We start from the raw sequence: 7459 nt of genomic DNA, 5'->3' as shown, positions 1-7459 counted from the left end.
ATGAGCGACTGGATTAGCACGATTAATACATTACAGTGGCTCTGCTTTTCCTGGCAGGGGCGAGGGGACCAGGAGCCTTTGGACAACCTGTGGAAGCAGTGCATCCTCTCCCTAGGAAAATGCCCACGCATGCCATTCTCTGGGCATTCAGATATCCCTAGAAGCAACCCAGGTTTAAAAGCAAACAAACAGCCCTCCTGCATGACAGGACGCTAAGCCAGCATTCAAGTCCTCGTGCGGAAATTGCACAGCTCAGCGTTCTGACCGCCCTCTGAGACCAGGGCTCCCCACACCCTCTTCTCTTGTAAAGACTTTACATTATGAGGGGCCAACAGGGGTGGGGAGGGGGGTAGGAGGTGGTGGGGGGAGGGGTGACAAACACGGGCCCTGAACTTACATCCGAAGTGTTCTCAACAAACCAGGAACTTCCATTTTCCTCACAGCCTCTGTCATGGTTTATAGTTTCAGACCCACCTTCAGATGGTATCTGAGCCTGGCATAGCATCTGTGTACTTTTGCATGGTTGAAATTTTCCATACTAAACATTTTTTTTTAAAGAGTAGCATTTGGGTTTTCATTCTCCGCTCTTGCTGGAGCCGGCTCCGCCTCACCAGCTTAAGGAGTTATCTTGTCTCAAGTGGGCCCTTCCGTCTCTGACCACCTCCAGGCCTGGCCACACCCAGCTTACCTGGGAAATAGCAACCTCCTGTGAGGCTTGTTTGTTTGTTCATTTTGTTTTCTCATTAAAATCACACTTTTGATTTAAGCTGCTTTTACAATTGAGATAGATCATAAACCTGTGTTTAAAATGGAACGAATAACCATGAAGTCAGTAGGTAGAGTTTATTTTCGTATCAGGACTGGTGAAGGGACAGTGGCTGAAGGTGAGGCCAAGAGCACGACTTTCCGACAGAAAGTGCACAATGCCATTAATGACATTAGCTAGGCAGGGGTGGGGAACCTTTTTCTACCGAGGGCCATGTGGCTATCTATAACATAATTATCAACTTAAAAGTTAGCCTGCTATAATTGGTCAGACATTTAATGAACTCACCCCTAACGCCTTGGCAAGGCCAGACCAGACCACATGATTTCTCCAGCCTTACACCGCTGGCGGGCCTCACATGCCCCACCCCAGAGATTAGAAAGCAGGAGCCACTGGGTGGGCGAGACCGGAGAGATTCCTGGAATAATATTGCCATCGTGTGGACTTTTTGGGTATTGCTACCAGTGGCACACGAGAAGCCCATCTCCATCGCTACTCATCCCAGAACTCAATATTATTGTTTTAAAACTCCCACAAGTTATGCAACATCTTTCTGGGTCCAAATACGTTTCCTTAGATTTTTTTCTTTTTTTTTGCTTGGATTTTTACAGAGCATCTCTATGCCTTTATATCCCTCTCCTCTTTCCATATAACCTCATTCTTCATCCCCTAGGCTTTTTATTTATTCATTTATTTTTATCTTATTAGATTTTTTAAAAATCTGAAAAATATCATAAAACAAATATTTTCCTGCATATAAAACCAACCTAACAGAAATGCGATCTAGAGGAGTTTTTTCTTAATCCACAGGAGTTAAATTTAACTTTGGGGATTCATAGTTTCACAAGTCAAATGCCAGTACAACCCACATCTTTAAGACATAATACAGTTTGAACCAACACTTAGCAAATGCCTGCCTTGTATTCGGTGTAGGCTAGCTGCTGAGGGCTCTGTGATGCGTGTGGAGGAGAAGGAGACCTCTAGCTTTGCTGAGATCTTTGCACAGAGAGAGCTGTGAGGCAGACAGGAGAGAGCGCGGCTTGGCCAGGGGGTGTGGGGTTTGAGAATTCCAACCTTTAACTGATGGACCATGAGCCATCCTATATAAAAAAAGGCCAATATGCAAATTGTCCTCTCAACCAGGAGTTTGACTGGGAGTTCGGCCAGGGGCGGGGCAGGCTGGCCAACCTCCCACGTCCCCTTCCCACAGCAGGCCTGGCAGATCAGCCCTATCAGATCAGCCCCACCCATGCACAAATTTGTGCACTGGGCCTCTAGTGTTTAATAATACCCAGTTTTAGCCAGTGAAAGAATTGGTGTTCTTCCTCAGATTATTGTTATTTTCGTAAAGCAAACCTTACTTGAAAGCCCATCCGGTAAGTTATCGTTCACATAAATTGTCCTATTGACTCCTCATGACTATTTTGTGAGGTGATGATTATTATGATTCGTTTTGGATGATAAAACTGAGGCTCAGAAATGTATTTTGACTTTGATATTAGGTGGAGAATCAGGATTTGAACCCAATACTTTTAAGTCTTAAATTTAATTCTCTTTTTACAAAGGATGTGGATGTGGTGTCTGGAGCTCAGGCTGCCCTCTGGGAACATGAGGACAAGCAAGCATCACCCCTTTGGGGTGACAGGGTGATGGACTGGAAGGAGCCTGGGTTCCTGAAAGTTCTGTGGAGCTGCCGTACCAACCCTGGACCGCCTGTGTCATAGAGAAAACCTGTTATCTTGTTTGATCAACTGTTACTTGGCTTTTACATACTATCTGATTACACCCTTCGCCAAGTGCCCGGGCGCCTGGAGGGGCTCAGCACCCTGGTAAATGCCTTGAGTATTCAATGCTGGGGTCACAGCAGACAAGCAAATCTCACAGCCTAGATGTGGAGGGTGAAGGGAGGACCAGGATGGCGGAGAGAGCACTGGGGCCAGGAGACCTGGGTCACACTGTGGTGGGCAGTTAGTCAGACATGAGCAGAGCAAGGAGGATGGGCCAGACACAGAGGTCACCAGGGCGGAAAGCCCAGGTGCCTAGAAACAATCGCAGGTGGGACTCACCCCCGGGGTGACTCTTCCTCCCCCAGCATATGCCGTTTGGACCCCCTGACCTTTCCTCCCTAGAGATAACATCTAGGCCTCGGTTGTATTTCAGCTCCAGGCTCAGAAAAACAGCAAAACCAGACCAGCAACCCATGGCTGACCTCAGGACCAGCATTGGATAATGACCCCTGGTGCAGGCCAATCAGTGGAGACCACAACACCCGGGGAAACTGCTGAGTATTCTATTATCTTCCCCTGGGCCCTCCCCTAAAATCTCCACCCTTAAAACCCTCAGGAGAAGAGCCCAGTGCAGGCGCCCTCCCAGGAGCAGGCCCTGCCTTTCCCTTCCTCCCCCTCCCCCGCCCCCACCCCAGGCACATTACCACTACCTTCCTCACCCCCAGGCTCCTAGGGCCCTCTGCCTCCATAACTCACTTCCTCTGCCCACCTCTTCTATGAACGACTTCTTCCACCTCCGTGATTTTATAAATAAATGTTCTCTTATAATTTGATTCTTGGCTCTGAAATCTTTCCTGCCCAGAACTCAAGCACCGAGGTTGCTGAACCCAAGTCCAGTCTGACCCCGATCCTGCCGCCTCCAATACCTTCAGCTCTTCTCTCTCAGGCTTCATTTTCTTTAATGGAGAGAGGCCGGACTAGCCTTGGACTGTTTAGCGGCAGAAATTGTTTTTCTGATAGAAACCGTACGTAAAACAGATACAAGCAGAACTTCTGACCCATCCAGTCCTTTAGGTTCCGTCCCCAGATGGAGGGGGGTGAGTTCTGAGGTTCCCCAGGAGCACGGTCTGAAGGCACAGGACCCACCCCTCCCCCAGGTGGTGTCCATGGGCGGTAGGAGGGCCCGGCCTGGATTCCTGAGGCCGCCAGGCTCCAAGTGCTTCTTCTAGTGCAGGGAGCGCAGGAGCTCTGACAAACCCAGTGCTGTGGTCTGGAACCTACTCATCTGGAAGAGCGATGGAGAGGAAATGCTGACGGAGCAGTGTCTGCCCCCTGACTTCCGCTCCCTCAGCCCGGAGGCCAGGACGGCACCCCAATGCCTTTCAAAGCCGCCCTCAATAGACACACTCTTCTCTACCTTTACTCTGGGGTTATCAGCCAGCCAACCACTGGCCTGGGCTGCTGGCTGTGGAGCAGAGGCGGGAGCTCTGCCTGGCACTCGCAGCCCCGGCCGGGCTGGGAACCGCTTTGTGAGTCCGGGCGGGTGAAACGGCTTTGTAAGCCACAGAGGCCGTGTGTGAGGGCACAGGGGATGTTCATGGCGCTCTTCAGAGGGTGACATCTCAAGCTGGTGACAGGTGACCTTGCCGATGTGCATACTCAGCAGTGATGTTGGCCATCGCCCATCAGCAGCACAGTTTAGCGACTGTCCAACAACAGCCTCTGAGTCATGGGAACACTTCTCTCCTTTCAAACGGCACATCGCCACACGCAACACCCCCCCTCTAGGCTCCGGCACTTCTATTCCTGTTGCCCAGTGTGTCCTTCTTCCTCTCTAGATTTTCAACGCTCTGACTTCGTGCCCTTGAGGGCTCTGTTCACCTATCACCTCCTCCAGGAAGTTCTCCCTGATTACTCCCCTGCTACCCTTCCAAGGTTGATTTATGTGCCCTTCCTCTGTGTAGCAAGTTCTGTTTTCCTGCCTGGGGCATGTCACACGGTGTCTGTCTTTTCCACTGGAAGAGTCTGGGGCTTGTGTGTTTCCTCTACCCGCAGAGCTACAGGGCCTTCCTAGCATCCTAGTATCACCGAATAGTTGAACAGGGAGGGCTCTCAATTGACCCTTGGCATTACCCCTTCATTCTACAGAGGGGAAATGAGCCCAGAAAGAATTCGTGATTATTCCGAAGGCCACTCAGAGGCCTGGTAACAGAATTGAGCCTGGAACTCAGTCACCTGACAACCTGCACTTTTTCCCTACCAGGTGGCGTCAGCGAGACCAGGGCTGCGACGCTGGCTCCTCCCTTCACCAGTGCCGGCCCTGAGCACCTTGCTCCAACTCCTGAGGGTGTTTGCACCGATGGGAGTTGAGAGTAACCGTACCTGAGGCCCAACACAGCTGCTGTGGGGGCTCGCTGGCCTCTGGTGAGCAGAGAGCTCAGTGCTTGGTACAGGATAGGGATGGGGAGCCCTGGCCCGTGTGGCTCCATTGGTTGGAGCATTGTCCCAGGTACTAAGGGTTGTGGGTTTGATACCTGGTCAGGATACATACAGGAGGCAACCGATCAATGTTTCTCTCTCACATCAATGTTTCTCTCTCTCTCTCCCTCTCCCTTCCCCTCTCTCTCTCTCTCTAAAATAAAGACAAACATATCCTCGGGTGAGGATTAAAAAAAGAATAGGGATGGGGACAGGAATTCAGAACGAGGCAACTGCTATTATCGTATATGGCTCACCTGGATCCATTATACTTATGTGGCACCATTCTTTACATTGTGGGTCACCCCTCCCCTGTCAGCCCTATCGCGGAAGGTCCGTGTTGAGCTCATGGCTGTACCCTGGCACATAATAAATGCTCAGTAAATGGTGGTGGAATGAGCGAATGAATGAAGTACCAAGACACCCTGGGATGGTTGCGTCTTGGTGGCCAGTCCAGCCGCCCCTGGTTCAGGACTTCTTTTTTGCCGTAGAACCTGGTGAGTCCATGTCCCGAAAGAGCCTTCCTTCGTCCCACGGATACCAAACATCTCCGCCAGCATCTTTCCCTTGTTAGACACGCGAAGGGAAAGGTGTTCCTCTCAAAGAGAAAGCAGGAAGGGAGAGGAAGCAGGACTAGGACAAATAAACCTCCAGCGACAAATGGAAGGCGAAACGCCCACGCCCACGCGGCTCATGTTCCCGGGAGAGGACACAGTAACGCGGCATCTGGAAAAACCCCCGTTCAAGCCAAATTTGTGTCAACCAACTCCTCTGTCAGTCTGTGCGTTCCTGCTAATGAAGAATCCAGCAAGATGACAGTTCCGGCCCTAACCGGTTTGGCTCAGTGGATAGAACGTCGGCCTGCGGACTGTAAGGTCTCAGGTTCGATTCCGGTCAAGGGCATGTACCTGGGTTGTGGGCACATCCCCAGTAGGAGATGTGCAGGAGGCAGCTGATCGATGTTTCTCTCTCATCGATGTTTCTAACTCTCTATCCCTCTCCCTTCCTCTCTGTAAATAATAAGATATATTTACAGTTCCTCCCAGTGTCCCATCTTCTTCTTTCCAAAGAAAATGTTGTTGAAAATGTGTAAAAGACACCAGTGGGGAAATTCCTAGCCTGCAGACCAGCACTTACCCATCATCATTTCTGTGAGGATGGAAACGTGTGTCCTCTGTGTTGTCCAGCCTGTTCACCACCAGCCACACGTGGCTACTGAGCACTTGAAGAGTGGCTGGTACCACTGAAGAAAGGAGGCTTTCCATCTCGTTTTGATTAGTTTGATTTAAATAGCCACATATGCTGGTGTAGCTCAGTGGTTGGGCGTTGACCTAATGAACCAGGAAGTCATAGTTTGATTCCCGATCAGGGCACATGCCCAGGTTGCAGGCTCGATCCCCAGTGGGGGGCGGGCAGGAGGCAGCTGATCAGTGATTCTCTCATCATTGATGTTTCTCTCTCTCCCTCTCCCTTCCTGGCCGAAATCAATAAAAAAAATATTTAAAAAAATAGCCACATATGCCTAGTGCTGACCAAGTGGAGTGGACAGTGGTGGAGTGGACAGCGGACAGCACAGATAGATGGAGGAGGCATAGGAGGGGCTTAAACAGGGGTCTGACCCTGAAATTGGCCCTTTCCCGAGGTCCAGAATCAAGGAAAGGCCACCAGTCTTTCTGTGCTTTTCTTTTTTAAATATATTTTCAGAGAGAAAAGGAGAGGGAAAGAGAGATAGAAACATCAATGAGAGAATCACTGATCATTGATCGGCTGCCTCCTGCACGCCCTCTACTGGGGACAGAGCCTGCAACCCCTGGCATGTGCCCTTGACGGGAATCAAACCTGGGACCCTTCAGTCCGCAGGCCCACGCTCTACCCACTGAGCCAAACCGGCTAGGGCTCTTTCCGTGCTTTTCAGCATAGGTGCACCTTGGTCAGCTTCGAGTAACAAGTGAAGTCACATTCTTTTTAATATTCAAACCACAAGAGCCCGAGCCCTGTCTTTCTTCTCCCTCCGGGGAAATCTGACTTCGGCTGCTGCAGCCGCCTTGGCCACTAGGTGTCGCCAGTGGCCTCGCAGCCAACCTCCTGGCAGGAGGCAGGCGCTGGGTGGCGCGCAGACCTGGGGACAAATATGGGGGCTGGAGGTGGGAGAGGGTGGAACTCGGACCCACGACCATACTCCATACTAGAGGCACAGATCAAGGGCTGATGCACGGGCAATGAGTGCGGGAAGCCGGATGGGGCGCTGAGACGTCCCTATACCCCTTGCGTGCTAAGGGAATGGTTTCTTCCTAGTCCTGCTGAAAGAAGAGGCTTTGCAATACTTACTCTCTTGCCTGACAGGCCTCAGCAGGCGGTCCTCCTCATAAAGTTGTTTAATGTAAGTGCTCACCCTCTCCTCTTTGGCACTTGAGAAGCGGGAGGTTCTTGCAGCCCTACAGGGTGGACGGACCTGGGCCCTGGCCTGGGCACTGCGACCCACTTTCGG

At 51.1% G+C, this 7459-nt stretch overlaps 1 long non-coding RNA gene across 1 annotated transcript; it reads left to right on the top strand.

Annotated features, from left to right (window-relative positions):
* The first annotated feature begins 381 nt into the window (after positions 1-381).
* On the top strand, positions 382-5098 carry LOC132211881 (uncharacterized). Its single transcript, XR_009447586.1, has 3 exons — positions 382-708; positions 2332-2595; positions 2927-5098. It is a non-coding gene; the product is annotated as an uncharacterized LOC132211881 (long non-coding RNA).
* The last annotated feature ends 2361 nt before the right edge of the window (positions 5099-7459 follow it).

The sequence above is a fragment of the Myotis daubentonii genome, chromosome 11 (assembly GCF_963259705.1).
Source record: "Myotis daubentonii chromosome 11, mMyoDau2.1, whole genome shotgun sequence".
In the NCBI taxonomy this organism is placed as follows: domain Eukaryota; kingdom Metazoa; phylum Chordata; class Mammalia; order Chiroptera; family Vespertilionidae; genus Myotis; species Myotis daubentonii.
Note: the sequence above shows the minus strand (reverse complement) of the source record. Positions and strands in the feature narration are given on the sequence as shown.